Genomic DNA, 24,879 nt, shown 5'->3' on the forward strand with positions numbered 1-24,879 from the left:
GACCAAAAGAATTGAAAGCGGAGTGCCTATCGGGTGCGATCATACCAGCACTAATGCACCGGATCCCATCAGAACTCCGCAGTTAAGCGTGCTTGGGCGAGAGTAGTACTAGGATGGGTGACCCCCTGGGAAGTCCTCGTGTTGCACCCCTTTTTCGTTTTTGTACGAAATCCCTTCCCCGCCCCCCGTTCCCTTCTTTCATCCGATCGCCGCAACTTCGGCTCATGCCGTCCGGATCTTCCCGGAGAGTTTTCGCAGCGATTTTTCCAGCTTCGAGCCAAAATAGCCCCGTCAGCGGGCACGTTCGGCCGCAGCCATCCCTCCAACGGGATACGGGGTCCGGCCGGCGAGACGTGGCCAAGAAAGCCAGAGATAGAGCGAGCGGTGCCCGACGGGGCCGAAAAATGGACCAAAAGAATTGAAAGCGGAGTGCCTATCGGGTGCGATCATACCAGCACTAATGCACCGGATCCCATCAGAACTCCGCAGTTAAGCGTGCTTGGGCGAGAGTAGTACTAGGATGGGTGACCCCCTGGGAAGTCCTCGTGTTGCACCCCTTTTTCGTTTTTGTACGAAATCCCTTCCCCGCCCCCCGTTCCCTTCTTTCATCCGGTCGCCGCAACTTCGGCTCATTCCGTCCGGATCTTCCCGGAGAGTTTTCGCTGCAGCGATTTTTCGAGCTGCGAGCCAAAATAGCCCCCTTCAGCGGGCACTCTCGGCCGTAGCCATCCCTCCAACGGGATACGGGGTCCGGCCGGCGAGACGTGGCCAAGAAAGCCAGAGATAGAGCGAGCAGTGCCCGACGGGGCAGAAAAATGGACCAAAAGAATTGAAAGCGGAGTGCCTATCGGGTGCGATCATACCAGCACTAATGCACCGGATCCCATCAGAACTCCGCAGTTAAGCGTGCTTGGGCGAGAGTAGTACTAGGATGGGTGACCCCCTGGGAAGTCCTCGTGTTGCACCCCTTTTTCGTTTTTGTACGAAATCCCTTCCCCGCCCCCCGTTCCCTTCTTTCATCCGGTCGCCGCAACTTCGGCTCATGCCGTCCGGATCTTCCCGGAGAGTTTTCGCAGCGATTTTTCCAGCTTCGAGCCAAAATAGCCCCGTCAGCGGGCACGTTCGGCCGCAGCCATCCCTCCAACGGGATACGGGGTCCGGCCGGCGAGACGTGGCCAAGAAAGCCAGAGATAGAGCGAGCGGTGCCCGACGGGGCCGAAAAATGGACCAAAAGAATTGAAAGCGGAGTGCCTATCGGGTGCGATCATACCAGCACTAATGCACCGGATCCCATCAGAACTCCGCAGTTAAGCGTGCTTGGGCGAGAGTAGTACTAGGATGGGTGACCCCCTGGGAAGTCCTCGTGTTGCACCCCTTTTTCGTTTTTGTACGAAATCCCTTCCCCGCCCCCCGTTCCCTTCTTTCATCCGGTCGCCGCAACTTCGGCTCATGCCGTCCGGATCTTCCCGGAGAGTTTTCGCAGCGATTTTTCCAGCTTCGAGCCAAAATAGCCCCGTCAGCGGGCACGTTCGGCCGCAGCCATCCCTCCAACGGGATACGGGGTCCGGCCGGCGAGACGTGGCCAAGAAAGCCAGAGATAGAGCGAGCGGTGCCCGACGGGGCCGAAAAATGGACCAAAAGAATTGAAAGCGGAGTGCCTATCGGGTGCGATCATACCAGCACTAATGCACCGGATCCCATCAGAACTCCGCAGTTAAGCGTGCTTGGGCGAGAGTAGTACTAGGATGGGTGACCCCCTGGGAAGTCCTCGTGTTGCACCCCTTTTTCGTTTTTGTACGAAATCCCTTCCCCGCCCCCCGTTCCCTTCTTTCATCCGGTCGCCGCAACTTCGGCTCATTCCGTCCGGATCTTCCCGGAGAGTTTTCGCTGCAGCGATTTTTCGAGCTGCGAGCCAAAATAGCCCCCTTCAGCGGGCACTCTCGGCCGTAGCCATCCCTCCAACGGGATACGGGGTCCGGCCGGCGAGACGTGGCCAAGAAAGCCAGAGATAGAGCGAGCGGTGCCCGACGGGGCCGAAAAATGGACCAAAAGAATTGAAAGCGGAGTGCCTATCGGGTGCGATCATACCAGCACTAATGCACCGGATCCCATAAGAACTCCGCAGTTAAGCGTGCTTGGGCGAGAGTAGTACTAGGATGGGTGACCCCCTGGGAAGTCCTCGTGTTGCACCCCTTTTTCGTTTTTGTACGAAATCCCTTCCCCGCCCCCCGTTCCCTTCTTTCATCCGGTCGCCGCAACTTCGGCTCATGCCGTCCGGATCTTCCCGGAGAGTTTTCGCAGCGATTTTTCCAGCTTCGAGCCAAAATAGCCCCGTCAGCGGGCACGTTCGGCCGCAGCCATCCCTCCAACGGGATACGGGGTCCGGCCGGCGAGACGTGGCCAAGAAAGCCAGAGATAGAGCGAGCGGTGCCCGACGGGGCCGAAAAATGGACCAAAAGAATTGAAAGCGGAGTGCCTATCGGGTGCGATCATACCAGCACTAATGCACCGGATCCCATCAGAACTCCGCAGTTAAGCGTGCTTGGGCGAGAGTAGTACTAGGATGGGTGACCCCCTGGGAAGTCCTCGTGTTGCACCCCTTTTTCGTTTTTGTACGAAATCCCTTCCCCGCCCCCCGTTCCCTTCTTTCATCCGGTCGCCGCAACTTCGGCTCATTCCGTCCGGATCTTCCCGGAGAGTTTTCGCTGCAGCGATTTTTCGAGCTGCGAGCCAAAATAGCCCCCTTCAGCGGGCACTCTCGGCCGTAGCCATCCCTCCAACGGGATACGGGGTCCGGCCGGCGAGACGTGGCCAAGAAAGCCAGAGATAGAGCGAGCGGTGCCCGACGGGGCCGAAAAATGGACCAAAAGAATTGAAAGCGGAGTGCCTATCGGGTGCGATCATACCAGCACTAATGCACCGGATCCCATCAGAACTCCGCAGTTAAGCGTGCTTGGGCGAGAGTAGTACTAGGATGGGTGACCCCCTGGGAAGTCCTCGTGTTGCACCCCTTTTTCGTTTTTGTACGAAATCCCTTCCCCGCCCCCCGTTCCCTTCTTTCATCCGGTCGCCGCAACTTCGGCTCATTCCGTCCGGATCTTCCCGGAGAGTTTTCGCAGCGATTTTTCCAGCTTCGAGCCAAAATAGCCCCGTCAGCGGGCACGTTCGGCCGCAGCCATCCCTCCAACGGGATACGGGGTCCGGCCGGCGAGACGTGGCCAAGAAAGCCAGAGATAGAGCGAGCAGTGCCCGACGGGGCCGAAAAATGGACCAAAAGAATTGAAAGCGGAGTGCCTATCGGGTGCGATCATACCAGCACTAATGCACCGGATCCCATCAGAACTCCGCAGTTAAGCGTGCTTGGGCGAGAGTAGTACTAGGATGGGTGACCCCCTGGGAAGTCCTCGTGTTGCACCCCTTTTTCGTTTTTGTACGAAATCCCTTCCCCGCCCCCCGTTCCCTTCTTTCATCCGGTCGCCGCAACTTCGGCTCATTCCGTCCGGATCTTCCCGGAGAGTTTTCGCTGCAGCGATTTTTCCAGCTTCGAGCCAAAATAGCCCCCTTCAGCGGGCACTCTCGGCCGCAGCCATCCCTCCAACGGGATACGGGGTCCGGCCGGCGAGACGTGGCCAAGAAAGCCAGAGATAGAGCGAGCAGTGCCCGACGGGGCAGAAAAATGGACCAAAAGAATTGAAAGCGGAGTGCCTATCGGGTGCGATCATACCAGCACTAATGCACCGGATCCCATCAGAACTCCGCAGTTAAGCGTGCTTGGGCGAGAGTAGTACTAGGATGGGTGACCCCCTGGGAAGTCCTCGTGTTGCACCCCTTTTTCGTTTTTGTACGAAATCCCTTCCCCGCCCCCCGTTCCCTTCTTTCATCCGGTCGCCGCAACTTCGGCTCATTCCGTCCGGATCTTCCCGGAGAGTTTTCGCTGCAGCGATTTTTCGAGCTGCGAGCCAAAATAGCCCCCTTCAGCGGGCACTCTCGGCCGTAGCCATCCCTCCAACGGGATACGGGGTCCGGCCGGCGAGACGTGGCCAAGAAAGCCAGAGATAGAGCGAGCAGTGCCCGACGGGGCAGAAAAATGGACCAAAAGAATTGAAAGCGGAGTGCCTATCGGGTGCGATCATACCAGCACTAATGCACCGGATCCCATCAGAACTCCGCAGTTAAGCGTGCTTGGGCGAGAGTAGTACTAGGATGGGTGACCCCCTGGGAAGTCCTCGTGTTGCACCCCTTTTTCGTTTTTGTACGAAATCCCTTCCCCGCCCCCCGTTCCCTTCTTTCATCCGGTCGCCGCAACTTCGGCTCATGCCGTCCGGATCTTCCGGGAGAGTTTTCGCAGCGATTTTTCCAGCTTCGAGCCAAAATAGCCCCGTCAGCGGGCACGTTCGGCCGCAGCCATCCCTCCAACGGGATACGGGGTCCGGCCGGCGAGACGTGGCCAAGAAAGCCAGAGATAGAGCGAGCGGTGCCCGACGGGGCCGAAAAATGGACCAAAAGAATTGAAAGCGGAGTGCCTATCGGGTGCGATCATACCAGCACTAATGCACCGGATCCCATCAGAACTCCGCAGTTAAGCGTGCTTGGGCGAGAGTAGTACTAGGATGGGTGACCCCCTGGGAAGTCCTCGTGTTGCACCCCTTTTTCGTTTTTGTACGAAATCCCTTCCCCGCCCCCCGTTCCCTTCTTTCATCCGGTCGCCGCAACTTCGGCTCATTCCGTCCGGATCTTCCCGGAGAGTTTTCGCTGCAGCGATTTTTCGAGCTGCGAGCCAAAATAGCCCCCTTCAGCGGGCACTCTCGGCCGTAGCCATCCCTCCAACGGGATACGGGGTCCGGCCGGCGAGACGTGGCCAAGAAAGCCAGAGATAGAGCGAGCAGTGCCCGACGGGGCAGAAAAATGGACCAAAAGAATTGAAAGCGGAGTGCCTATCGGGTGCGATCATACCAGCACTAATGCACCGGATCCCATCAGAACTCCGCAGTTAAGCGTGCTTGGGCGAGAGTAGTACTAGGATGGGTGACCCCCTGGGAAGTCCTCGTGTTGCACCCCTTTTTCGTTTTTGTACGAAATCCCTTCCCCGCCCCCCGTTCCCTTCTTTCATCCGGTCGCCGCAACTTCGGCTCATGCCGTCCGGATCTTCCGGGAGAGTTTTCGCAGCGATTTTTCCAGCTTCGAGCCAAAATAGCCCCGTCAGCGGGCACGTTCGGCCGCAGCCATCCCTCCAACGGGATACGGGGTCCGGCCGGCGAGACGTGGCCAAGAAAGCCAGAGATAGAGCGAGCGGTGCCCGACGGGGCCGAAAAATGGACCAAAAGAATTGAAAGCGGAGTGCCTATCGGGTGCGATCATACCAGCACTAATGCACCGGATCCCATCAGAACTCCGCAGTTAAGCGTGCTTGGGCGAGAGTAGTACTAGGATGGGTGACCCCCTGGGAAGTCCTCGTGTTGCACCCCTTTTTCGTTTTTGTACGAAATCCCTTCCCCGCCCCCCGTTCCCTTCTTTCATCCGGTCGCCGCAACTTCGGCTCATTCCGTCCGGATCTTCCCGGAGAGTTTTCGCTGCAGCGATTTTTCGAGCTGCGAGCCAAAATAGCCCCCTTCAGCGGGCACTCTCGGCCGTAGCCATCCCTCCAACGGGATACGGGGTCCGGCCGGCGAGACGTGGCCAAGAAAGCCAGAGATAGAGCGAGCGGTGCCCGACGGGGCCGAAAAATGGACCAAAAGAATTGAAAGCGGAGTGCCTATCGGGTGCGATCATACCAGCACTAATGCACCGGATCCCATCAGAACTCCGCAGTTAAGCGTGCTTGGGCGAGAGTAGTACTAGGATGGGTGACCCCCTGGGAAGTCCTCGTGTTGCACCCCTTTTTCGTTTTTGTACGAAATCCCTTCCCCGCCCCCCGTTCCCTTCTTTCATCCGGTCGCCGCAACTTCGGCTCATGCCGTCCGGATCTTCCCGGAGAGTTTTCGCAGCGATTTTTCCAGCTTCGAGCCAAAATAGCCCCGTCAGCGGGCACGTTCGGCCGCAGCCATCCCTCCAACGGGATACGGGGTCCGGCCGGCGAGACGTGGCCAAGAAAGCCAGAGATAGAGCGAGCGGTGCCCGACGGGGCCGAAAAATGGACCAAAAGAATTGAAAGCGGAGTGCCTATCGGGTGCGATCATACCAGCACTAATGCACCGGATCCCATCAGAACTCCGCAGTTAAGCGTGCTTGGGCGAGAGTAGTACTAGGATGGGTGACCCCCTGGGAAGTCCTCGTGTTGCACCCCTTTTTCGTTTTTGTACGAAATCCCTTCCCCGCCCCCCGTTCCCTTCTTTCATCCGGTCGCCGCAACTTCGGCTCATTCCGTCCGGATCTTCCCGGAGAGTTTTCGCTGCAGCGATTTTTCGAGCTGCGAGCCAAAATAGCCCCCTTCAGCGGGCACTCTCGGCCGTAGCCATCCCTCCAACGGGATACGGGGTCCGGCCGGCGAGACGTGGCCAAGAAAGCCAGAGATAGAGTGAGCCGTGCCCGACGGGGCCGAAAAATGGACCAAAAGAATTGAAAGCGGAGTGCCTATCGGGTGCGATCATACCAGCACTAATGCACCGGATCCCATCAGAACTCCGCAGTTAAGCGTGCTTGGGCGAGAGTAGTACTAGGATGGGTGACCCCCTGGGAAGTCCTCGTGTTGCACCCCTTTTTCGTTTTTGTACGAAATCCCTTCCCCGCCCCCCGTTCCCTTCTTTCATCCGGTCGCCGCAACTTCGGCTCATTCCGTCCGGATCTTCCCGGAGAGTTTTCGCAGCGATTTTTCCAGCTTCGAGCCAAAATAGCCCCGTCAGCGGGCACGTTCGGCCGCAGCCATCCCTCCAACGGGATACGGGGTCCGGCCGGCGAGACGTGGCCAAGAAAGCCAGAGATAGAGCGAGCAGTGCCCGACGGGGCCGAAAAATGGACCAAAAGAATTGAAAGCGGAGTGCCTATCGGGTGCGATCATACCAGCACTAATGCACCGGATCCCATCAGAACTCCGCAGTTAAGCGTGCTTGGGCGAGAGTAGTACTAGGATGGGTGACCCCCTGGGAAGTCCTCGTGTTGCACCCCTTTTTCGTTTTTGTACGAAATCCCTTCCCCGCCCCCCGTTCCCTTCTTTCATCCGGTCGCCGCAACTTCGGCTCATTCCGTCCGGATCTTCCCGGAGAGTTTTCGCTGCAGCGATTTTTCCAGCTTCGAGCCAAAATAGCCCCCTTCAGCGGGCACTCTCGGCCGCAGCCATCCCTCCAACGGGATACGGGGTCCGGCCGGCGAGACGTGGCCAAGAAAGCCAGAGATAGAGCGAGCAGTGCCCGACGGGGCAGAAAAATGGACCAAAAGAATTGAAAGCGGAGTGCCTATCGGGTGCGATCATACCAGCACTAATGCACCGGATCCCATCAGAACTCCGCAGTTAAGCGTGCTTGGGCGAGAGTAGTACTAGGATGGGTGACCCCCTGGGAAGTCCTCGTGTTGCACCCCTTTTTCGTTTTTGTACGAAATCCCTTCCCCGCCCCCCGTTCCCTTCTTTCATCCGGTCGCCGCAACTTCGGCTCATGCCGTCCGGATCTTCCGGGAGAGTTTTCGCAGCGATTTTTCCAGCTTCGAGCCAAAATAGCCCCGTCAGCGGGCACGTTCGGCCGCAGCCATCCCTCCAACGGGATACGGGGTCCGGCCGGCGAGACGTGGCCAAGAAAGCCAGAGATAGAGCGAGCGGTGCCCGACGGGGCCGAAAAATGGACCAAAAGAATTGAAAGCGGAGTGCCTATCGGGTGCGATCATACCAGCACTAATGCACCGGATCCCATCAGAACTCCGCAGTTAAGCGTGCTTGGGCGAGAGTAGTACTAGGATGGGTGACCCCCTGGGAAGTCCTCGTGTTGCACCCCTTTTTCGTTTTTGTACGAAATCCCTTCCCCGCCCCCCGTTCCCTTCTTTCATCCGGTCGCCGCAACTTCGGCTCATTCCGTCCGGATCTTCCCGGAGAGTTTTCGCTGCAGCGATTTTTCGAGCTGCGAGCCAAAATAGCCCCCTTCAGCGGGCACTCTCGGCCGTAGCCATCCCTCCAACGGGATACGGGGTCCGGCCGGCGAGACGTGGCCAAGAAAGCCAGAGATAGAGCGAGCGGTGCCCGACGGGGCCGAAAAATGGACCAAAAGAATTGAAAGCGGAGTGCCTATCGGGTGCGATCATACCAGCACTAATGCACCGGATCCCATCAGAACTCCGCAGTTAAGCGTGCTTGGGCGAGAGTAGTACTAGGATGGGTGACCCCCTGGGAAGTCCTCGTGTTGCACCCCTTTTTCGTTTTTGTACGAAATCCCTTCCCCGCCCCCCGTTCCCTTCTTTCATCCGGTCGCCGCAACTTCGGCTCATTCCGTCCGGATCTTCCCGGAGAGTTTTCGCTGCAGCGATTTTTCCAGCTTCGAGCCAAAATAGCCCCCTTCAGCGGGCACTCTCGGCCGTAGCCATCCCTCCAACGGGATACGGGGTCCGGCCGGCGAGACGTGGCCAAGAAAGCCAGAGATAGAGCGAGCAGTGCCCGACGGGGCCGAAAAATGGACCAAAAGAATTGAAAGCGGAGTGCCTATCGGGTGCGATCATACCAGCACTAATGCACCGGATCCCATCAGAACTCCGCAGTTAAGCGTGCTTGGGCGAGAGTAGTACTAGGATGGGTGACCCCCTGGGAAGTCCTCGTGTTGCACCCCTTTTTCGTTTTTGTACGAAATCCCTTCCCCGCCCCCCGTTCCCTTCTTTCATCCGGTCGCCGCAACTTCGGCTCATTCCGTCCGGATCTTCCCGGAGAGTTTTCGCAGCGATTTTTCCAGCTTCGAGCCAAAATAGCCCCCTTCAGCGGGCACTCTCGGCCGTAGCCATCCCTCCAACGGGATACGGGGTCCGGCCGGCGAGACGTGGCCAAGAAAGCCAGAGATAGAGCGAGCGGTGCCCGACGGGGCCGAAAAATGGACCAAAAGAATTGAAAGCGGAGTGCCTATCGGGTGCGATCATACCAGCACTAATGCACCGGATCCCATCAGAACTCCGCAGTTAAGCGTGCTTGGGCGAGAGTAGTACTAGGATGGGTGACCCCCTTGGAAGTCCTCGTGTTGCACCCCTTTTTCGTTTTTGTACGAAATCCCTTCCCCGCCCCCCGTTCCCTTCTTTCATCCGGTCGCCGCAACTTCGGCTCATTCCGTCCGGATCTTCCCGGAGAGTTTTCGCTGCAGCGATTTTTCGAGCTGCGAGCCAAAATAGCCCCCTTCAGCGGGCACTCTCGGCCGTAGCCATCCCTCCAACGGGATACGGGGTCCGGCCGGCGAGACGTGGCCAAGAAAGCCAGAGATAGAGTGAGCCGTGCCCGACGGGGCCGAAAAATGGACCAAAAGAATTGAAAGCGGAGTGCCTATCGGGTGCGATCATACCAGCACTAATGCACCGGATCCCATCAGAACTCCGCAGTTAAGCGTGCTTGGGCGAGAGTAGTACTAGGATGGGTGACCCCCTGGGAAGTCCTCGTGTTGCACCCCTTTTTCGTTTTTGTACGAAATCCCTTCCCCGCCCCCCGTTCCCTTCTTTCATCCGGTCGCCGCAACTTCGGCTCATGCCGTCCGGATCTTCCCGGAGAGTTTTCGCAGCGATTTTTCGAGCTGCGAGCCAAAATAGCCCCGTCAGCGGGCACGTTCGGCCGCAGCCATCCCTCCAACGGGATACGGGGTCCGGCCGGCGAGACGTGGCCAAGAAAGCCAGAGATAGAGCGAGCGGTGCCCGACGGGGCCGAAAAATGGACCAAAAGAATTGAAAGCGGAGTGCCTATCGGGTGCGATCATACCAGCACTAATGCACCGGATCCCATCAGAACTCCGCAGTTAAGCGTGCTTGGGCGAGAGTAGTACTAGGATGGGTGACCCCCTGGGAAGTCCTCGTGTTGCACCCCTTTTTCGTTTTTGTACGAAATCCCTTCCCCGCCCCCCGTTCCCTTCTTTCATCCGGTCGCCGCAACTTCGGCTCATTCCGTCCGGATCTTCCCGGAGAGTTTTCGCTGCAGCGATTTTTCGAGCTGCGAGCCAAAATAGCCCCCTTCAGCGGGCACTCTCGGCCGTAGCCATCCCTCCAACGGGATACGGGGTCCGGCCGGCGAGACGTGGCCAAGAAAGCCAGAGATAGAGAGAGCCGTGCCCGACGGGGCAGAAAAATGGACCAAAAGAATTGAAAGCGGAGTGCCTATCGGGTGCGATCATACCAGCACTAATGCACCGGATCCCATCAGAACTCCGCAGTTAAGCGTGCTTGGGCGAGAGTAGTACTAGGATGGGTGACCCCCTGGGAAGTCCTCGTGTTGCACCCCTTTTTCGTTTTTGTACGAAATCCCTTCCCCGCCCCCCGTTCCCTTCTTTCATCCGGTCGCCGCAACTTCGGCTCATTCCGTCCGGATCTTCCCGGAGAGTTTTCGCTGCAGCGATTTTTCGAGCTGCGAGCCAAAATAGCCCCCTTCAGCGGGCACTCTCGGCCGTAGCCATCCCTCCAACGGGATACGGGGTCCGGCCGGCGAGACGTGGCCAAGAAAGCCAGAGATAGAGTGAGCCGTGCCCGACGGGGCCGAAAAATGGACCAAAAGAATTGAAAGCGGAGTGCCTATCGGGTGCGATCATACCAGCACTAATGCACCGGATCCCATCAGAACTCCGCAGTTAAGCGTGCTTGGGCGAGAGTAGTACTAGGATGGGTGACCCCCTGGGAAGTCCTCGTGTTGCACCCCTTTTTCGTTTTTGTACGAAATCCCTTCCCCGCCCCCCGTTCCCTTCTTTCATCCGGTCGCCGCAACTTCGGCTCATGCCGTCCGGATCTTCCCGGAGAGTTTTCGCAGCGATTTTTCGAGCTGCGAGCCAAAATAGCCCCGTCAGCGGGCACGTTCGGCCGCAGCCATCCCTCCAACGGGATACGGGGTCCGGCCGGCGAGACGTGGCCAAGAAAGCCAGAGATAGAGCGAGCGGTGCCCGACGGGGCCGAAAAATGGACCAAAAGAATTGAAAGCGGAGTGCCTATCGGGTGCGATCATACCAGCACTAATGCACCGGATCCCATCAGAACTCCGCAGTTAAGCGTGCTTGGGCGAGAGTAGTACTAGGATGGGTGACCCCCTTGGAAGTCCTCGTGTTGCACCCCTTTTTCGTTTTTGTACGAAATCCCTTCCCCGCCCCCCGTTCCCTTCTTTCATCCGGTCGCCGCAACTTCGGCTCATTCCGTCCGGATCTTCCCGGAGAGTTTTCGCTGCAGCGATTTTTCGAGCTGCGAGCCAAAATAGCCCCCTTCAGCGGGCACTCTCGGCCGTAGCCATCCCTCCAACGGGATACGGGGTCCGGCCGGCGAGACGTGGCCAAGAAAGCCAGAGATAGAGTGAGCCGTGCCCGACGGGGCCGAAAAATGGACCAAAAGAATTGAAAGCGGAGTGCCTATCGGGTGCGATCATACCAGCACTAATGCACCGGATCCCATCAGAACTCCGCAGTTAAGCGTGCTTGGGCGAGAGTAGTACTAGGATGGGTGACCCCCTGGGAAGTCCTCGTGTTGCACCCCTTTTTCGTTTTTGTACGAAATCCCTTCCCCGCCCCCCGTTCCCTTCTTTCATCCGGTCGCCGCAACTTCGGCTCATGCCGTCCGGATCTTCCCGGAGAGTTTTCGCAGCGATTTTTCGAGCTGCGAGCCAAAATAGCCCCGTCAGCGGGCACGTTCGGCCGCAGCCATCCCTCCAACGGGATACGGGGTCCGGCCGGCGAGACGTGGCCAAGAAAGCCAGAGATAGAGCGAGCGGTGCCCGACGGGGCCGAAAAATGGACCAAAAGAATTGAAAGCGGAGTGCCTATCGGGTGCGATCATACCAGCACTAATGCACCGGATCCCATCAGAACTCCGCAGTTAAGCGTGCTTGGGCGAGAGTAGTACTAGGATGGGTGACCCCCTGGGAAGTCCTCGTGTTGCACCCCTTTTTCGTTTTTGTACGAAATCCCTTCCCCGCCCCCCGTTCCCTTCTTTCATCCGGTCGCCGCAACTTCGGCTCATTCCGTCCGGATCTTCCCGGAGAGTTTTCGCTGCAGCGATTTTTCGAGCTGCGAGCCAAAATAGCCCCCTTCAGCGGGCACTCTCGGCCGTAGCCATCCCTCCAACGGGATACGGGGTCCGGCCGGCGAGACGTGGCCAAGAAAGCCAGAGATAGAGTGAGCCGTGCCCGACGGGGCAGAAAAATGGACCAAAAGAATTGAAAGCGGAGTGCCTATCGGGTGCGATCATACCAGCACTAATGCACCGGATCCCATCAGAACTCCGCAGTTAAGCGTGCTTGGGCGAGAGTAGTACTAGGATGGGTGACCCCCTGGGAAGTCCTCGTATTGCACCCCTTTTTCGTTTTTGTACGAAATCCCTTCCCCGCCCTCCGTTCCCTTCTTTCATCCGGTCGCCGCAACTTCGGCTCATTCCGTCCGGATCTTCCCGGAGAGTTTTCGCTGCAGCGATTTTTCGAGCTGCGAGCCAAAATAGCCCCCTTCAGCGGGCACTCTCGGCCGTAGCCATCCCTCCAACGGGATACGGGGTCCGGCCGGCGAGACGTGGCCAAGAAAGCCAGAGATAGAGTGAGCCGTGCCCGACGGGGCCGAAAAATGGACCAAAAGAATTGAAAGCGGAGTGCCTATCGGGTGCGATCATACCAGCACTAATGCACCGGATCCCATCAGAACTCCGCAGTTAAGCGTGCTTGGGCGAGAGTAGTACTAGGATGGGTGACCCCCTGGGAAGTCCTCGTGTTGCACCCCTTTTTCGTTTTTGTACGAAATCCCTTCCCCGCCCCCCGTTCCCTTCTTTCATCCGGTCGCCGCAACTTCGGCTCATTCCGTCCGGATCTTCCCGGAGAGTTTTCGCTGCAGCGATTTTTCGAGCTGCGAGCCAAAATAGCCCCCTTCAGCGGGCACTCTCTGCCGTAGCCATCCCTCCAACGGGATACGGGGTCCGGCCGGCGAGACGTGGCCAAGAAAGCCAGAGATAGAGTGAGCCGTGCCCGACGGGGCAGAAAAATGGACCAAAAGAATTGAAAGCGGAGTGCCTATCGGGTGCGATCATACCAGCACTAATGCACCGGATCCCATCAGAACTCCGCAGTTAAGCGTGCTTGGGCGAGAGTAGTACTAGGATGGGTGACCCCCTGGGAAGTCCTCGTGTTGCACCCCTTTTTCGTTTTTGTACGAAATCCCTTCCCCGCCCCCCGTTCCCTTCTTTCATCCGGTCGCCGCAACTTCGGCTCATTCCGTCCGGATCTTCCCGGAGAGTTTTCGCTGCAGCGATTTTTCGAGCTGCGAGCCAAAATAGCCCCCTTCAGCGGGCACTCTCGGCCGTAGCCATCCCTCCAACGGGATACGGGGTCCGGCCGGCGAGACGTGGCCAAGAAAGCCAGAGATAGAGTGAGCCGTGCCCGACGGGGCCGAAAAATGGACCAAAAGAATTGAAAGCGGAGTGCCTATCGGGTGCGATCATACCAGCACTAATGCACCGGATCCCATCAGAACTCCGCAGTTAAGCGTGCTTGGGCGAGAGTAGTACTAGGATGGGTGACCCCCTGGGAAGTCCTCGTGTTGCACCCCTTTTTCGTTTTTGTACGAAATCCCTTCCCCGCCCCCCGTTCCCTTCTTTCATCCGGTCGCCGCAACTTCGGCTCATTCCGTCCGGATCTTCCCGGAGAGTTTTCGCTGCAGCGATTTTTCGAGCTGCGAGCCAAAATAGCCCCCTTCAGCGGGCACTCTCGGCCGTAGCCATCCCTCCAACGGGATACGGGGTCCGGCCGGCGAGACGTGGCCAAGAAAGCCAGAGATAGAGTGAGCCGTGCCCGACGGGGCCGAAAAATGGACCAAAAGAATTGAAAGCGGAGTGCCTATCGGGTGCGATCATACCAGCACTAATGCACCGGATCCCATCAGAACTCCGCAGTTAAGCGTGCTTGGGCGAGAGTAGTACTAGGATGGGTGACCCCCTGGGAAGTCCTCGTGTTGCACCCCTTTTTCGTTTTTGTACGAAATCCCTTCCCCGCCCCCCGTTCCCTTCTTTCATCCGGTCGCCGCAACTTCGGCTCATTCCGTCCGGATCTTCCCGGAGAGTTTTCGCTGCAGCGATTTTTCGAGCTGCGAGCCAAAATAGCCCCCTTCAGCGGGCACTCTCGGCCGTAGCCATCCCTCCAACGGGATACGGGGTCCGGCCGGCGAGACGTGGCCAAGAAAGCCAGAGATAGAGTGAGCCGTGCCCGACGGGGCCGAAAAATGGACCAAAAGAATTGAAAGCGGAGTGCCTATCGGGTGCGATCATACCAGCACTAATGCACCGGATCCCATCAGAACTCCGCAGTTAAGCGTGCTTGGGCGAGAGTAGTACTAGGATGGGTGACCCCCTGGGAAGTCCTCGTGTTGCACCCCTTTTTCGTTTTTGTACGAAATCCCTTCCCCGCCCCCCGTTCCCTTCTTTCATCCGGTCGCCGCAACTTCGGCTCATGCCGTCCGGATCTTCCCGGAGAGTTTTCGCAGCGATTTTTCGAGCTGCGAGCCAAAATAGCCCCGTCAGCGGGCACGTTCGGCCGCAGCCATCCCTCCAACGGGATACGGGGTCCGGCCGGCGAGACGTGGCCAAGAAAGCCAGAGATAGAGCGAGCGGTGCCCGACGGGGCCGAAAAATGGACCAAAAGAATTGAAAGCGGAGTGCCTATCGGGTGCGATCATACCAGCACTAATGCACCGGATCCCATCAGAACTCCGCAGTTAAGCGTGCTTGGGCGAGAGTAGTACTAGGATGGGTGACCCCCTGGGAAGTCCTCGTGTTGCACCCCTTTTTCGTTTTTGTACGAAATCCCTTCCCCGCCCCCCGTTCCCTTCTTTCATCCGGTCGCCGCAACTTCGGCTCATTCCGTCCGGATCTTCCCGGAGAGTTTTCGCTGCAGCGATTTTTCGAGCTGCGAGCCAAAATAGCCCCCTTCAGCGGGCACTCTCTGCCGTAGCCATCCCTCCAACCGGATACGGGGTCCGGCCGGCGAGACGTGGCCAAGAAAGCCAGAGATAGAGTGAGCCGTGCCCGACGGGGCAGAAAAATGGACCAAAAGAATTGAAAGCGGAGTGCCTATCGGGTGCGATCATACCAGCACTAATGCACCGGATCCCATCAGAACTCCGCAGTTAAGCGTGCTTGGGCGAGAGTAGTACTAGGATGGGTGACCCCCTGGGAAGTCCTCGTGTTGCACCCCTTTTTCGTTTTTGTACGAAATCCCTTCCCCGCCCCCCGTTCCCTTCTTTCATCCGGTCGCCGCAACTTCGGCTCATTCCGTCCGGATCTTCCCGGAGAGTTTTCGCTGCAGCGATTTTTCGAGCTGCGAGCCAAAATAGCCCCCTTCAGCGGGCACTCTCGGCCGTAGCCATCCCTCCAACGGGATACGGGGTCCGGCCGGCGAGACGTGGCCAAGAAAGCCAGAGATAGAGTGAGCCGTGCCCGACGGGGCCGAAAAATGGACCAAAAGAATTGAAAGCGGAGTGCCTATCGGGTGCGATCATACCAGCACTAATGCACCGGATCCCATCAGAACTCCGCAGTTAAGCGTGCTTGGGCGAGAGTAGTACTAGGATGGGTGACCCCCTGGGAAGTCCTCGTGTTGCACCCCTTTTTCGTTTTTGTACGAAATCCCTTCCCCGCCCCCCGTTCCCTTCTTTCATCCGGTCGCCGCAACTTCGGCTCATGCCGTCCGGATCTTCCCGGAGAGTTTTCGCAGCGATTTTTCGAGCTGCGAGCCAAAATAGCCCCGTCAGCGGGCACGTTCGGCCGCAGCCATCCCTCCAACGGGATACGGGGTCCGGCCGGCGAGACGTGGCCAAGAAAGCCAGAGATAGAGCGAGCGGTGCCCGACGGGGCCGAAAAATGGACCAAAAGAATTGAAAGCGGAGTGCCTATCGGGTGCGATCATACCAGCACTAATGCACCGGATCCCATCAGAACTCCGCAGTTAAGCGTGCTTGGGCGAGAGTAGTACTAGGATGGGTGACCCCCTGGGAAGTCCTCGTGTTGCACCCCTTTTTCGTTTTTGTACGAAATCCCTTCCCCGCCCCCCGTTCCCTTCTTTCATCCGGTCGCCGCAACTTCGGCTCATTCCGTCCGGATCTTCCCGGAGAGTTTTCGCTGCAGCGATTTTTCGAGCTGCGAGCCAAAATAGCCCCCTTCAGCGGGCACTCTCGGCCGTAGCCATCCCTCCAACGGGATACGGGGTCCGGCCGGCGAGACGTGGCCAAGAAAGCCAGAGATAGAGTGAGCCGTGCCCGACGGGGCCGAAAAATGGACCAAAAGAATTGAAAGCGGAGTGCCTATCGGGTGCGATCATACCAGCACTAATGCACCGGATCCCATCAGAACTCCGCAGTTAAGCGTGCTTGGGCGAGAGTAGTACTAGGATGGGTGACCCCCTGGGAAGTCCTCGTGTTGCACCCCTTTTTCGTTTTTGTACGAAATCCCTTCCCCGCCCCCCGTTCCCTTCTTTCATCCGGTCGCCGCAACTTCGGCTCATTCCGTCCGGATCTTCCCGGAGAGTTTTCGCTGCAGCGATTTTTCGAGCTGCGAGCCAAAATAGCCCCCTTCAGCGGGCACTCTCGGCCGTAGCCATCCCTCCAACGGGATACGGGGTCCGGCCGGCGAGACGTGGCCAAGAAAGCCAGAGATAGAGTGAGCCGTGCCCGACGGGGCCGAAAAATGGACCAAAAGAATTGAAAGCGGAGTGCCTATCGGGTGCGATCATACCAGCACTAATGCACCGGATCCCATCAGAACTCCGCAGTTAAGCGTGCTTGGGCGAGAGTAGTACTAGGATGGGTGACCCCCTGGGAAGTCCTCGTGTTGCACCCCTTTTTCGTTTTTGTACGAAATCCCTTCCCCGCCCCCCGTTCCCTTCTTTCATCCGGTCGCCGCAACTTCGGCTCATTCCGTCCGGATCTTCCCGGAGAGTTTTCGCTGCAGCGATTTTTCGAGCTGCGAGCCAAAATAGCCCCCTTCAGCGGGCACTCTCGGCCGTAGCCATCCCTCCAACGGGATACGGGGTCCGGCCGGCGAGACGTGGCCAAGAAAGCCAGAGATAGAGTGAGCCGTGCCCGACGGGGCCGAAAAATGGACCAAAAGAATTGAAAGCGGAGTGCCTATCGGGTGCGATCATACCAGCACTAATGCACCGGATCCCATCAGAACTCCGCAGTTAAGCGTGCTTGGGCGAGAGTAGTACTAGGATGGGTGACCCCCTGGGAAGTCCTCGTGTTGCACCCCTTTTTCGTTTTTGTACGAAATCCCTTCCCCGCCCCCCGTTCCCTTCTTTCATCCGGTCGCCGCAACTTCGGCTCATGCCGTCCGGATCTTCCCGGAGAGTTTTCGCAGCGATTTTTCGAGCTGCGAGCCAAAATAGCCCCGTCAGCGGGCACGTTCGGCCGCAGCCATCCCTCCAACGGGATACGGGGTCCGGCCGGCGAGACGTGGCCAAGAAAGCCAGAGATAGAGCGAGCGGTGCCCGACGGGGCCGAAAAATGGACCAAAAGAATTGAAAGCGGAGTGCCTATCGGGTGCGATCATACCAGCACTAATGCACCGGATCCCATCAGAACTCCGCAGTTAAGCGTGCTTGGGCGAGAGTAGTACTAGGATGGGTGACCCCCTGGGAAGTCCTCGTGTTGCACCCCTTTTTCGTTTTTGTACGAAATCCCTTCCCCGCCCCCCGTTCCCTTCTTTCATCCGGTCGCCGCAACTTCGGCTCATTCCGTCCGGATCTTCCCGGAGAGTTTTCGCTGCAGCGATTTTTCGAGCTGCGAGCCAAAATAGCCCCCTTCAGCGGGCACTCTCTGCCGTAGCCATCCCTCCAACCGGATACGGGGTCCGGCCGGCGAGACGTGGCCAAGAAAGCCAGAGATAGAGTGAGCCGTGCCCGACGGGGCAGAAAAATGGACCAAAAGAATTGAAAGCGGAGTGCCTATCGGGTGCGATCATACCAGCACTAATGCACCGGATCCCATCAGAACTCCGCAGTTAAGCGTGCTTGGGCGAGAGTAGTACTAGGATGGGTGACCCCCTGGGAAGTCCTCGTGTTGCACCCCTTTTTCGTTTTTGTACGAAATCCCTTCCCCGCCCCCCGTTCCCTTCTTTCATCCGGTCGCCGCAACTTCGGCTCATTCCGTCCGGATCTTCCCGGAGAGTTTTCGCTGCAGCGATTTTTCGAGCTGCGAGCCAAAATAGCCCCCTTCAGCGGGCACTCTCGGCCGTAGCCATCCCTCCAACGGGATACGGGGTCCGGCCGGCGAGACGTGGCCAAGAAAGCCAGAGATAGAGTGAGCCGTGCCCGACGGGGCCGAAAAATGGACCAAAAGAATTGAAAGCGGAGTGCCTATCGGGTGCGATCATACCAGCACTAATGCACCGGATCCCATCAGAACTCCGCAGTTAAGCGTGCTTGGGCGAGAGTAGTACTAGGATGGGTGACCCCCTGGGAAGTCCTCGTGTTGCACCCCTTTTTCGTTTTTGTACGAAATCCCTTCCCCGCCCCCCGTTCCCTTCTTTCATCCGGTCGCCGCAACTTCGGCTCATGCCGTCCGGATCTTCCCGGAGAGTTTTCGCAGCGATTTTTCGAGCTGCGAGCCAAAATAGCCCCGTCAGCGGGCACGTTCGGCCGCAGCCATCCCTCCAACGGGATACGGGGTCCGGCCGGCGAGACGTGGCCAAGAAAGCCAGAGATAGAGCGAGCGGTGCCCGACGGGGCCGAAAAATGGACCAAAAGAATTGAAAGCGGAGTGCCTATCGGGTGCGATCATACCAGCACTAATGCACCGGATCCCATCAGAACTCCGCAGTTAAGCGTGCTTGGGCGAGAGTAGTACTAGGATGGGTGACCCCCTGGGAAGTCCTCGTGTTGCACCCCTTTTTCGTTTTTGTACGAAATCCCTTCCCCGCCCCCCGTTCCCTTCTTTCATCCGGTCGCCGCAACTTCGGCTCATTCCGTCCGGATCTTCCCGGAGAGTTTTCGCTGCAGCGATTTTTCGAGCTGCGAGCCAAAATAGCCCCCTTCAGCGGGCACTCTCGGCCGTAGCCATCCCTCCAACGGGATACGGGGTCCGGCCGGCGAGACGTGGCCAAGAAAGCCAGAGATAGAGTGAGCCGTGCCCGACGGGGCCGAAAAATGGACCAAAAGAATTGAAAGCGGAGTGCCTATCGGGTGCGATCATACCAGCACTAATGCACCGGATCCCATCAGAACTCCGCAGTTAAGCGTGCTTGGGCGAGAGTAGTACTAGGATGGGTGACCCCCTGGGAAGTCCTCGTGTTGCACCCCTTTTTCGTTTTTGTACGAAATCCCTTCCCCGCCCCCCGTTCCCTTCTTTCATCCGGTCGCCGCAACTTCGGCTCATTCCGTCCGGATCTTCCCGGAGAGTTTTCGCAGCGATTTTTCGAGCTGCGAGCCAAAATAGCCCCGTCAGCGGGCACGTTCGGCCGCAGCCATCCCTCCAACGGGATACGGGGTCCGGCCGGCGAGACGTGGCCAAGAAAGCCAGAGATAGAGCGAGCGGTGCCCGACGGGGCCGAAAAATGGACCAAAAGAATTGAAAGCGGAGTGCCTATCGGGTGCGATCATACCAGCACTAATGCACCGGATCCCATCAGAACTCCGCAGTTAAGCGTGCTTGGGCGAGAGTAGTACTAGGATGGGTGACCCCCTTGGAAGTCCTCGTGTTGCACCCCTTTTTCGTTTTTGTACGAAATCCCTTCCCCGCCCCCCGTTCCCTTCTTTCATCCGGTCGCCGCAACTTCGGCTCATTCCGTCCGGATCTTCCCGGAGAGTTTTCGCTACAGCGATTTTTCGAGCTGCGAGCCAAAATAGCCCCCTTCAGCGGGCACTCTCGGCCGTAGCCATCCCTCCAACGGGATACGGGGTCCGGCCGGCGTGACGTGGCCAAGAAAGCCAGAGATAGAGTGAGCCGTGCCCGACGGGGCCGAAAAATGGACCAAAAGAATTGAAAGCGGAGTGCCTATCGGGTGCGATCATACCAGCACTAATGCACCGGATCCCATCAGAACTCCGCAGTTAAGCGTGCTTGGGCGAGAGTAGTACTAGGATGGGTGACCCCCTGGGAAGTCCTCGTGTTGCACCCCTTTTTCGTTTTTGTACGAAATCCCTTCCCCGCCCCCCGTTCCCTTCTTTCATCCGGTCGCCGCAACTTCGGCTCATGCCGTCCGGATCTTCCCGGAGAGTTTTCGCAGCGATTTTTCGAGCTGCGAGCCAAAATAGCCCCGTCAGCGGGCACGTTCGGCCGCAGCCATCCCTCCAACGGGATACGGGGTCCGGCCGGCGAGACGTGGCCAAGAAAGCCAGAGATAGAGCGAGCGGTGCCCGACGGGGCCGAAAAATGGACCAAAAGAATTGAAAGCGGAGTGCCTATCGGGTGCGATCATACCAGCACTAATGCACCGGATCCCATCAGAACTCCGCAGTTAAGCGTGCTTGGGCGAGAGTAGTACTAGGATGGGTGACCCCCTTGGAAGTCCTCGTGTTGCACCCCTTTTTCGTTTTTGTACGAAATCCCTTCCCCGCCCCCCGTTCCCTTCTTTCATCCGGTCGCCGCAACTTCGGCTCATTCCGTCCGGATCTTCCCGGAGAGTTTTCGCCGCAGCGATTTTTCGAGCTGCGAGCAAAAATAGCCCCCTTCAGCGGGCACTCTCGGCCGTAGCCATCCCTCCAACGGGATACGGGGTCCGGCCGGCGAGACGTGGCCAAGAAAGCCAGAGATAGAGTGAGCCGTGCCCGACGGGGCCGAAAAATGGACCAAAAGAATTGAAAGCGGAGTGCCTATCGGGTGCGATCATACCAGCACTAATGCACCGGATCCCATCAGAACTCCGCAGTTAAGCGTGCTTGGGCGAGAGTAGTACTAGGATGGGTGACCCCCTGGGAAGTCCTCGTGTTGCACCCCTTTTTCGTTTTTGTACGAAATCCCTTCCCCGCCCCCCGTTCCCTTCTTTCATCCGGTCGCCGCAACTTCGGCTCATGCCGTCCGGATCTTCCCGGAGAGTTTTCGCAGCGATTTTTCGAGCTGCGAGCCAAAATAGCCCCGTCAGCGGGCACGTTCGGCCGCAGCCATCCCTCCAACGGGATACGGGGTCCGGCCGGCGAGACGTGGCCAAGAAAGCCAGAGATAGAGCGAGCGGTGCCCGACGGGGCCGAAAAATGGACCAAAAGAATTGAAAGCGGAGTGCCTATCGGGTGCGATCATACCAGCACTAATGCACCGGATCCCATCAGAACTCCGCAGTTAAGCGTGCTTGGGCGAGAGTAGTACTAGGATGGGTGACCCCCTGGGAAGTCCTCGTGTTGCACCCCTTTTTCGTTTTTGTACGAAATCCCTTCCCCGCCCCCCGTTCCCTTCTTTCATCCGGTCGCCGCAACTTCGGCTCATTCCGTCCGGATCTTCCCGGAGAGTTTTCGCTGCAGCGATTTTTCGAGCTGCGAGCCAAAATAGCCCCCTTCAGCGGGCACTCTCGGCCGTAGCCATCCCTCCAACGGGATACGGGGTCCGGCCGGCGAGACGTGGCCAAGAAAGCCAGAGATAGAGTGAGCCGTGCCCGACGGGGCAGAAAAATGGACCAAAAGAATTGAAAGCGGAGTGCCTATCGGGTGCGATCATACCAGCACTAATGCACCGGATCCCATCAGAACTCCGCAGTTAAGCGTGCTTGGGCGAGAGTAGTACTAGGATGGGTGACCCCCTGGGAAGTCCTCGTGTTGCACCCCTTTTTCGTTTTTGTACGAAATCCCTTCCCCGCCCCCCGTTCCCTTCTTTCATCCGGTCGCCGCAACTTCGGCTCATTCCGTCCGGATCTTCCCGGAGAGTTTTCGCCGCAGCGATTTTTCGAGCTGCGAGCCAAAATAGCCCCCTTCAGCGGGCACTCTCGGCCGTAGCCATCCCTCCAACGGGATACGGGGTCCGGCCGGCGAGACGTGGCCAAGAAAGCCAGAGATAGAGTGAGCCGTGCCCGACGGGGCAGAAAAATGGACCAAAAGAATTGAAAGCGGAGTGCCTATCGGGTGCGATCATACCAGCACTAATGCACCGGATCCCATCAGAACTCCGCAGTTAAGCGTGCTTGGGCGAGAGTAGTACTAGGATGGGTGACCCCCTGGGAAGTCCTCGTGTTGCACCCCTTTTTCGTTTTTGTACGAAATCCCTTCCCCGCCCCCCGTTCCCTTCTTTCATCCGGTCGCCGCAACTTCGGCTCATTCCGTCCGGATCTTCCCGGAGAGTTTTCGCTGCAGCGATTTTTCGAGCTGCGAGCCAAAATAGCCCCCTTCAGCGGGCACTCTCGGCCGTAGCCATCCCTCCAACGGGATACGGGGTCCGGCCGGCGAGACGTGGCCAAGAAAGCCAGAGATAGAGTGAGCCGTGCCCGACGGGGCCGAAAAATGGACCAAAAGAATTGAAAGCGGAGTGCCTATCGGGTGCGATCATACCAGCACTAATGCACCGGATCCCATCAGAACTCCGCAGTTAAGCGTGCTTGGGCGAGAGTAGTACTAGGATGGGTGACCCCCTGGGAAGTCCTCGTGTTGCACCCCTTTTTCGTTTTTGTACGAAATCCCTTCCCCGCCCCCCGTTCCCTTCTTTCATCCGGTCGCCGCAACTTCGGCTCATGCCGTCCGGATCTTCCCGGAGAGTTTTCGCAGCGATTTTTCGAGCTGCAAGCCAAAATAGCCCCTTCAGCGGGCACGTTCGGCCGCAGCCATCCCTCCAACGGGATACGGGGTCCGGCCGGCGAGACGTGGCCAAGAAAGCCAGAGATAGAGTGAGCAGTGCCCGACGGGGCAGAAAAATGGACCAAAAGAATTGAAAGCGGAGTGCCTATCGGGTGCGATCATACCAGCACTAATGCACCGGATCCCATCAGAACTCCGCAGTTAAGCGTGCTTGGGCGAGAGTAGTACTAGGATGGGTGACCCCCTTGGAAGTCCTCGTGTTGCACCCCTTTTTCGTTTTTGTACGAAATCCCTTCCCCGCCCCCCGTTCCCTTCTTTCATCCGGTCGCCGCAACTTCGGCTCATTCCGTCCGGATCTTCCCGGAGAGTTTTCGCTGCAGCGATTTTTCGAGCTGCGAGCCAAAATAGCCCCCTTCAGCGGGCACTCTCGGCCGTAGCCATCCCTCCAACGGGATACGGGGTCCGGCCGGCGAGACGTGGCCAAGAAAGCCAGAGATAGAGTGAGCCGTGCCCGACGGGGCAGAAAAATGGACCAAAAGAATTGAAAGCGGAGTGCCTATCGGGTGCGATCATACCAGCACTAATGCACCGGATCCCATCAGAACTCCGCAGTTAAGCGTGCTTGGGCGAGAGTAGTACTAGGATGGGTGACCCCCTGGGAAGTCCTCGTGTTGCACCCCTTTTTCGTTTTTGTACGAAATACCTTCCCCGCCCCCCGTTCCCTTCTTTCATCAGGTCGCCGCAACTTCGGCTCATTCCGTCCGGATCTTCCCGGAGAGTTTTCGCTGCAGCGATTTTTCGAGCTGCGAGCCAAAATAGCCCCGTCAGCGGGCACGTTCGGCCGTAGCCATCCCTCCAACGGGATACGGGGTCCGGCCGGCGAGACGTGGCCAAGAAAGCCAGAGATAGAGTGAGCCGTGCCCGACGGGGCCGAAAAATGGACCAAAAGAATTGAAAGCGGAGTGCCTATCGGGTGCGATCATACCAGCACTAATGCACCGGATCCCATCAGAACTCCGCAGTTAAGCGTGCTTGGGCGAGAGTAGTACTAGGATGGGTGACCCCCTGGGAAGTCCTCGTGTTGCACCCCTTTTTCGTTTTTGTACGAAATCCCTTCCCCGCCCCCCGTTCCCTTCTTTCATCCGGTCGCCGCAACTTCGGCTCATTCCGTCCGGTTCTTCTCGGAGAGTTTTCGCAGCGATTTTTCGAGCTGCGAGCCAAAATAGCCCCCTTCAGCGGGCACGTTCGGCCGCAGCCATCCCTCCAACGGGATACGTGGTCCGGCCGGCGAGACGTGGCCAAGAAAGCCAGAGATAGAGCGAGCAGTGCCCGACGGGGCAGAAAAATGGAACAAAAGAATTGAAAGCGGAGTGCCTATCGGGTGCGATCATACCAGCACTAATGCACCGGATCCCATCAGAACTCCGCAGTTAAGCGTGCTTGGGCGAGAGTAGTACTAGGATGGGTGACCCCCTGGGAAGTCCTCGTGTTGCACCCCTTTTTCGTTTTTGTACGAAATCCCTTCCCCGCCCCCCGTTCCCTTCTTTCATCCGGTCTCCGCAACTTCGGCTCATTCCGTCCGGATTTTCCCGGAGAGTTTTCGCAGCGATTTTTCGAGCTGCGAGCCAAAATAGCCCCCTTCAGCGGGCACTCTCGGCCGTAGCCATCCCTCCAACGGGATACGTGGTCCGGCCGGCGAGACGTGGCCAAGAAAGCCAGAGATAGAGTGAGCAGTGCCCGACGGGGCCGAAAAATGAACCAAAAGAATTGAAAGCGGAGTGCCTATCGGGTGCGATCATACCAGCACTAATGCACCGGATCCCATCAGAACTCCGCAGTTAAGCGTGCTTGGGCGAGAGTAGTACTAGGATGGGTGACCCCCTGGGAAGTCCTCGTGTTGCACCCCTTTTTCGTTTTTGTACGAAATACCTTCCCCGCCCCCCGTTCCCTTCTTTCATCAGGTCGCCGCAACTTCGGCTCATTCCGTCCGGATCTTCCCGGAGAGTTTTCGCTGCAGCGATTTTTCGAGCTGCGAGCCAAAATAGCCCCGTCAGCGGGCACGTTCGGCC

General features: G+C 58.2%; 61 non-coding genes across 61 annotated transcripts; all 61 read left to right on the forward strand.

The window, feature by feature from the left end:
- Positions 1-31: 31 nt before the first annotated feature.
- LOC131305103 (5S ribosomal RNA) lies at positions 32-150 on the forward strand. The gene has a single exon (XR_009192702.1). It is a non-coding gene; the product is annotated as a 5S ribosomal RNA (ribosomal RNA).
- A 288-nt stretch (positions 151-438) lies between these two features.
- LOC131305104 (5S ribosomal RNA) lies at positions 439-557 on the forward strand. Its single transcript, XR_009192703.1, has one exon. It is a non-coding gene; the product is annotated as a 5S ribosomal RNA (ribosomal RNA).
- Positions 558-849: 292 nt separating this feature from the next.
- On the forward strand, positions 850-968 carry LOC131305105 (5S ribosomal RNA). The gene has a single exon (XR_009192704.1). It is a non-coding gene; the product is annotated as a 5S ribosomal RNA (ribosomal RNA).
- Positions 969-1,256: 288 nt separating this feature from the next.
- Positions 1,257-1,375, forward strand: LOC131305106 (5S ribosomal RNA). The gene has a single exon (XR_009192705.1). It is a non-coding gene; the product is annotated as a 5S ribosomal RNA (ribosomal RNA).
- A 288-nt stretch (positions 1,376-1,663) lies between these two features.
- LOC131305107 (5S ribosomal RNA) lies at positions 1,664-1,782 on the forward strand. Its single transcript, XR_009192706.1, has one exon. It is a non-coding gene; the product is annotated as a 5S ribosomal RNA (ribosomal RNA).
- A 292-nt stretch (positions 1,783-2,074) lies between these two features.
- Positions 2,075-2,193, forward strand: LOC131305194 (5S ribosomal RNA). Its single transcript, XR_009192791.1, has one exon. It is a non-coding gene; the product is annotated as a 5S ribosomal RNA (ribosomal RNA).
- A 288-nt stretch (positions 2,194-2,481) lies between these two features.
- On the forward strand, positions 2,482-2,600 carry LOC131305109 (5S ribosomal RNA). Its single transcript, XR_009192708.1, has one exon. It is a non-coding gene; the product is annotated as a 5S ribosomal RNA (ribosomal RNA).
- A 292-nt stretch (positions 2,601-2,892) lies between these two features.
- On the forward strand, positions 2,893-3,011 carry LOC131305111 (5S ribosomal RNA). Its single transcript, XR_009192709.1, has one exon. It is a non-coding gene; the product is annotated as a 5S ribosomal RNA (ribosomal RNA).
- A 288-nt stretch (positions 3,012-3,299) lies between these two features.
- LOC131305112 (5S ribosomal RNA) lies at positions 3,300-3,418 on the forward strand. Its single transcript, XR_009192710.1, has one exon. It is a non-coding gene; the product is annotated as a 5S ribosomal RNA (ribosomal RNA).
- Positions 3,419-3,710: 292 nt separating this feature from the next.
- Positions 3,711-3,829, forward strand: LOC131305113 (5S ribosomal RNA). Its single transcript, XR_009192711.1, has one exon. It is a non-coding gene; the product is annotated as a 5S ribosomal RNA (ribosomal RNA).
- A 292-nt stretch (positions 3,830-4,121) lies between these two features.
- Positions 4,122-4,240, forward strand: LOC131305114 (5S ribosomal RNA). The gene has a single exon (XR_009192712.1). It is a non-coding gene; the product is annotated as a 5S ribosomal RNA (ribosomal RNA).
- A 288-nt stretch (positions 4,241-4,528) lies between these two features.
- LOC131305115 (5S ribosomal RNA) lies at positions 4,529-4,647 on the forward strand. Its single transcript, XR_009192713.1, has one exon. It is a non-coding gene; the product is annotated as a 5S ribosomal RNA (ribosomal RNA).
- A 292-nt stretch (positions 4,648-4,939) lies between these two features.
- LOC131305116 (5S ribosomal RNA) lies at positions 4,940-5,058 on the forward strand. The gene has a single exon (XR_009192714.1). It is a non-coding gene; the product is annotated as a 5S ribosomal RNA (ribosomal RNA).
- A 288-nt stretch (positions 5,059-5,346) lies between these two features.
- Positions 5,347-5,465, forward strand: LOC131305117 (5S ribosomal RNA). Its single transcript, XR_009192715.1, has one exon. It is a non-coding gene; the product is annotated as a 5S ribosomal RNA (ribosomal RNA).
- A 292-nt stretch (positions 5,466-5,757) lies between these two features.
- On the forward strand, positions 5,758-5,876 carry LOC131305118 (5S ribosomal RNA). Its single transcript, XR_009192716.1, has one exon. It is a non-coding gene; the product is annotated as a 5S ribosomal RNA (ribosomal RNA).
- A 288-nt stretch (positions 5,877-6,164) lies between these two features.
- LOC131305119 (5S ribosomal RNA) lies at positions 6,165-6,283 on the forward strand. Its single transcript, XR_009192717.1, has one exon. It is a non-coding gene; the product is annotated as a 5S ribosomal RNA (ribosomal RNA).
- A 292-nt stretch (positions 6,284-6,575) lies between these two features.
- Positions 6,576-6,694, forward strand: LOC131305121 (5S ribosomal RNA). Its single transcript, XR_009192719.1, has one exon. It is a non-coding gene; the product is annotated as a 5S ribosomal RNA (ribosomal RNA).
- A 288-nt stretch (positions 6,695-6,982) lies between these two features.
- LOC131305122 (5S ribosomal RNA) lies at positions 6,983-7,101 on the forward strand. Its single transcript, XR_009192720.1, has one exon. It is a non-coding gene; the product is annotated as a 5S ribosomal RNA (ribosomal RNA).
- A 292-nt stretch (positions 7,102-7,393) lies between these two features.
- On the forward strand, positions 7,394-7,512 carry LOC131305123 (5S ribosomal RNA). Its single transcript, XR_009192721.1, has one exon. It is a non-coding gene; the product is annotated as a 5S ribosomal RNA (ribosomal RNA).
- A 288-nt stretch (positions 7,513-7,800) lies between these two features.
- LOC131305124 (5S ribosomal RNA) lies at positions 7,801-7,919 on the forward strand. Its single transcript, XR_009192722.1, has one exon. It is a non-coding gene; the product is annotated as a 5S ribosomal RNA (ribosomal RNA).
- Positions 7,920-8,211: 292 nt separating this feature from the next.
- On the forward strand, positions 8,212-8,330 carry LOC131305125 (5S ribosomal RNA). The gene has a single exon (XR_009192723.1). It is a non-coding gene; the product is annotated as a 5S ribosomal RNA (ribosomal RNA).
- A 292-nt stretch (positions 8,331-8,622) lies between these two features.
- Positions 8,623-8,741, forward strand: LOC131305126 (5S ribosomal RNA). Its single transcript, XR_009192724.1, has one exon. It is a non-coding gene; the product is annotated as a 5S ribosomal RNA (ribosomal RNA).
- Positions 8,742-9,030: 289 nt separating this feature from the next.
- Positions 9,031-9,149, forward strand: LOC131305196 (5S ribosomal RNA). The gene has a single exon (XR_009192793.1). It is a non-coding gene; the product is annotated as a 5S ribosomal RNA (ribosomal RNA).
- A 292-nt stretch (positions 9,150-9,441) lies between these two features.
- On the forward strand, positions 9,442-9,560 carry LOC131305127 (5S ribosomal RNA). The gene has a single exon (XR_009192725.1). It is a non-coding gene; the product is annotated as a 5S ribosomal RNA (ribosomal RNA).
- A 288-nt stretch (positions 9,561-9,848) lies between these two features.
- Positions 9,849-9,967, forward strand: LOC131305128 (5S ribosomal RNA). The gene has a single exon (XR_009192726.1). It is a non-coding gene; the product is annotated as a 5S ribosomal RNA (ribosomal RNA).
- Positions 9,968-10,259: 292 nt separating this feature from the next.
- LOC131305129 (5S ribosomal RNA) lies at positions 10,260-10,378 on the forward strand. The gene has a single exon (XR_009192727.1). It is a non-coding gene; the product is annotated as a 5S ribosomal RNA (ribosomal RNA).
- A 292-nt stretch (positions 10,379-10,670) lies between these two features.
- LOC131305130 (5S ribosomal RNA) lies at positions 10,671-10,789 on the forward strand. The gene has a single exon (XR_009192728.1). It is a non-coding gene; the product is annotated as a 5S ribosomal RNA (ribosomal RNA).
- A 288-nt stretch (positions 10,790-11,077) lies between these two features.
- Positions 11,078-11,196, forward strand: LOC131305197 (5S ribosomal RNA). The gene has a single exon (XR_009192794.1). It is a non-coding gene; the product is annotated as a 5S ribosomal RNA (ribosomal RNA).
- Positions 11,197-11,488: 292 nt separating this feature from the next.
- LOC131305132 (5S ribosomal RNA) lies at positions 11,489-11,607 on the forward strand. The gene has a single exon (XR_009192730.1). It is a non-coding gene; the product is annotated as a 5S ribosomal RNA (ribosomal RNA).
- A 288-nt stretch (positions 11,608-11,895) lies between these two features.
- Positions 11,896-12,014, forward strand: LOC131305133 (5S ribosomal RNA). Its single transcript, XR_009192731.1, has one exon. It is a non-coding gene; the product is annotated as a 5S ribosomal RNA (ribosomal RNA).
- Positions 12,015-12,306: 292 nt separating this feature from the next.
- LOC131304892 (5S ribosomal RNA) lies at positions 12,307-12,425 on the forward strand. Its single transcript, XR_009192501.1, has one exon. It is a non-coding gene; the product is annotated as a 5S ribosomal RNA (ribosomal RNA).
- Positions 12,426-12,717: 292 nt separating this feature from the next.
- On the forward strand, positions 12,718-12,836 carry LOC131305134 (5S ribosomal RNA). The gene has a single exon (XR_009192732.1). It is a non-coding gene; the product is annotated as a 5S ribosomal RNA (ribosomal RNA).
- A 292-nt stretch (positions 12,837-13,128) lies between these two features.
- LOC131305135 (5S ribosomal RNA) lies at positions 13,129-13,247 on the forward strand. The gene has a single exon (XR_009192733.1). It is a non-coding gene; the product is annotated as a 5S ribosomal RNA (ribosomal RNA).
- A 292-nt stretch (positions 13,248-13,539) lies between these two features.
- LOC131305136 (5S ribosomal RNA) lies at positions 13,540-13,658 on the forward strand. The gene has a single exon (XR_009192734.1). It is a non-coding gene; the product is annotated as a 5S ribosomal RNA (ribosomal RNA).
- Positions 13,659-13,950: 292 nt separating this feature from the next.
- LOC131305137 (5S ribosomal RNA) lies at positions 13,951-14,069 on the forward strand. The gene has a single exon (XR_009192735.1). It is a non-coding gene; the product is annotated as a 5S ribosomal RNA (ribosomal RNA).
- A 292-nt stretch (positions 14,070-14,361) lies between these two features.
- Positions 14,362-14,480, forward strand: LOC131305138 (5S ribosomal RNA). The gene has a single exon (XR_009192736.1). It is a non-coding gene; the product is annotated as a 5S ribosomal RNA (ribosomal RNA).
- A 288-nt stretch (positions 14,481-14,768) lies between these two features.
- On the forward strand, positions 14,769-14,887 carry LOC131305139 (5S ribosomal RNA). The gene has a single exon (XR_009192737.1). It is a non-coding gene; the product is annotated as a 5S ribosomal RNA (ribosomal RNA).
- A 292-nt stretch (positions 14,888-15,179) lies between these two features.
- On the forward strand, positions 15,180-15,298 carry LOC131305140 (5S ribosomal RNA). Its single transcript, XR_009192738.1, has one exon. It is a non-coding gene; the product is annotated as a 5S ribosomal RNA (ribosomal RNA).
- Positions 15,299-15,590: 292 nt separating this feature from the next.
- LOC131305141 (5S ribosomal RNA) lies at positions 15,591-15,709 on the forward strand. Its single transcript, XR_009192739.1, has one exon. It is a non-coding gene; the product is annotated as a 5S ribosomal RNA (ribosomal RNA).
- A 288-nt stretch (positions 15,710-15,997) lies between these two features.
- On the forward strand, positions 15,998-16,116 carry LOC131305143 (5S ribosomal RNA). The gene has a single exon (XR_009192741.1). It is a non-coding gene; the product is annotated as a 5S ribosomal RNA (ribosomal RNA).
- A 292-nt stretch (positions 16,117-16,408) lies between these two features.
- Positions 16,409-16,527, forward strand: LOC131305144 (5S ribosomal RNA). The gene has a single exon (XR_009192742.1). It is a non-coding gene; the product is annotated as a 5S ribosomal RNA (ribosomal RNA).
- A 292-nt stretch (positions 16,528-16,819) lies between these two features.
- On the forward strand, positions 16,820-16,938 carry LOC131305145 (5S ribosomal RNA). Its single transcript, XR_009192743.1, has one exon. It is a non-coding gene; the product is annotated as a 5S ribosomal RNA (ribosomal RNA).
- A 292-nt stretch (positions 16,939-17,230) lies between these two features.
- On the forward strand, positions 17,231-17,349 carry LOC131305146 (5S ribosomal RNA). Its single transcript, XR_009192744.1, has one exon. It is a non-coding gene; the product is annotated as a 5S ribosomal RNA (ribosomal RNA).
- A 288-nt stretch (positions 17,350-17,637) lies between these two features.
- LOC131305147 (5S ribosomal RNA) lies at positions 17,638-17,756 on the forward strand. The gene has a single exon (XR_009192745.1). It is a non-coding gene; the product is annotated as a 5S ribosomal RNA (ribosomal RNA).
- Positions 17,757-18,048: 292 nt separating this feature from the next.
- LOC131305148 (5S ribosomal RNA) lies at positions 18,049-18,167 on the forward strand. The gene has a single exon (XR_009192746.1). It is a non-coding gene; the product is annotated as a 5S ribosomal RNA (ribosomal RNA).
- A 292-nt stretch (positions 18,168-18,459) lies between these two features.
- LOC131305149 (5S ribosomal RNA) lies at positions 18,460-18,578 on the forward strand. The gene has a single exon (XR_009192747.1). It is a non-coding gene; the product is annotated as a 5S ribosomal RNA (ribosomal RNA).
- Positions 18,579-18,866: 288 nt separating this feature from the next.
- Positions 18,867-18,985, forward strand: LOC131305150 (5S ribosomal RNA). The gene has a single exon (XR_009192748.1). It is a non-coding gene; the product is annotated as a 5S ribosomal RNA (ribosomal RNA).
- Positions 18,986-19,277: 292 nt separating this feature from the next.
- LOC131305151 (5S ribosomal RNA) lies at positions 19,278-19,396 on the forward strand. The gene has a single exon (XR_009192749.1). It is a non-coding gene; the product is annotated as a 5S ribosomal RNA (ribosomal RNA).
- A 288-nt stretch (positions 19,397-19,684) lies between these two features.
- Positions 19,685-19,803, forward strand: LOC131305198 (5S ribosomal RNA). Its single transcript, XR_009192795.1, has one exon. It is a non-coding gene; the product is annotated as a 5S ribosomal RNA (ribosomal RNA).
- A 292-nt stretch (positions 19,804-20,095) lies between these two features.
- LOC131305152 (5S ribosomal RNA) lies at positions 20,096-20,214 on the forward strand. The gene has a single exon (XR_009192750.1). It is a non-coding gene; the product is annotated as a 5S ribosomal RNA (ribosomal RNA).
- Positions 20,215-20,502: 288 nt separating this feature from the next.
- LOC131305200 (5S ribosomal RNA) lies at positions 20,503-20,621 on the forward strand. The gene has a single exon (XR_009192797.1). It is a non-coding gene; the product is annotated as a 5S ribosomal RNA (ribosomal RNA).
- A 292-nt stretch (positions 20,622-20,913) lies between these two features.
- LOC131305154 (5S ribosomal RNA) lies at positions 20,914-21,032 on the forward strand. Its single transcript, XR_009192752.1, has one exon. It is a non-coding gene; the product is annotated as a 5S ribosomal RNA (ribosomal RNA).
- Positions 21,033-21,320: 288 nt separating this feature from the next.
- On the forward strand, positions 21,321-21,439 carry LOC131305155 (5S ribosomal RNA). Its single transcript, XR_009192753.1, has one exon. It is a non-coding gene; the product is annotated as a 5S ribosomal RNA (ribosomal RNA).
- A 292-nt stretch (positions 21,440-21,731) lies between these two features.
- On the forward strand, positions 21,732-21,850 carry LOC131305156 (5S ribosomal RNA). Its single transcript, XR_009192754.1, has one exon. It is a non-coding gene; the product is annotated as a 5S ribosomal RNA (ribosomal RNA).
- A 292-nt stretch (positions 21,851-22,142) lies between these two features.
- Positions 22,143-22,261, forward strand: LOC131305157 (5S ribosomal RNA). The gene has a single exon (XR_009192755.1). It is a non-coding gene; the product is annotated as a 5S ribosomal RNA (ribosomal RNA).
- A 292-nt stretch (positions 22,262-22,553) lies between these two features.
- On the forward strand, positions 22,554-22,672 carry LOC131305158 (5S ribosomal RNA). The gene has a single exon (XR_009192756.1). It is a non-coding gene; the product is annotated as a 5S ribosomal RNA (ribosomal RNA).
- A 288-nt stretch (positions 22,673-22,960) lies between these two features.
- On the forward strand, positions 22,961-23,079 carry LOC131305201 (5S ribosomal RNA). The gene has a single exon (XR_009192798.1). It is a non-coding gene; the product is annotated as a 5S ribosomal RNA (ribosomal RNA).
- Positions 23,080-23,371: 292 nt separating this feature from the next.
- Positions 23,372-23,490, forward strand: LOC131305159 (5S ribosomal RNA). Its single transcript, XR_009192757.1, has one exon. It is a non-coding gene; the product is annotated as a 5S ribosomal RNA (ribosomal RNA).
- A 291-nt stretch (positions 23,491-23,781) lies between these two features.
- On the forward strand, positions 23,782-23,900 carry LOC131305160 (5S ribosomal RNA). The gene has a single exon (XR_009192758.1). It is a non-coding gene; the product is annotated as a 5S ribosomal RNA (ribosomal RNA).
- Positions 23,901-24,189: 289 nt separating this feature from the next.
- On the forward strand, positions 24,190-24,308 carry LOC131305161 (5S ribosomal RNA). Its single transcript, XR_009192759.1, has one exon. It is a non-coding gene; the product is annotated as a 5S ribosomal RNA (ribosomal RNA).
- Positions 24,309-24,597: 289 nt separating this feature from the next.
- Positions 24,598-24,716, forward strand: LOC131305162 (5S ribosomal RNA). Its single transcript, XR_009192760.1, has one exon. It is a non-coding gene; the product is annotated as a 5S ribosomal RNA (ribosomal RNA).
- The last annotated feature ends 163 nt before the right edge of the window (positions 24,717-24,879 follow it).

This window comes from Rhododendron vialii, chromosome 10a (assembly GCF_030253575.1).
Source record: "Rhododendron vialii isolate Sample 1 chromosome 10a, ASM3025357v1".
NCBI classification, from domain to species: Eukaryota; Viridiplantae; Streptophyta; class Magnoliopsida; order Ericales; family Ericaceae; genus Rhododendron; species Rhododendron vialii.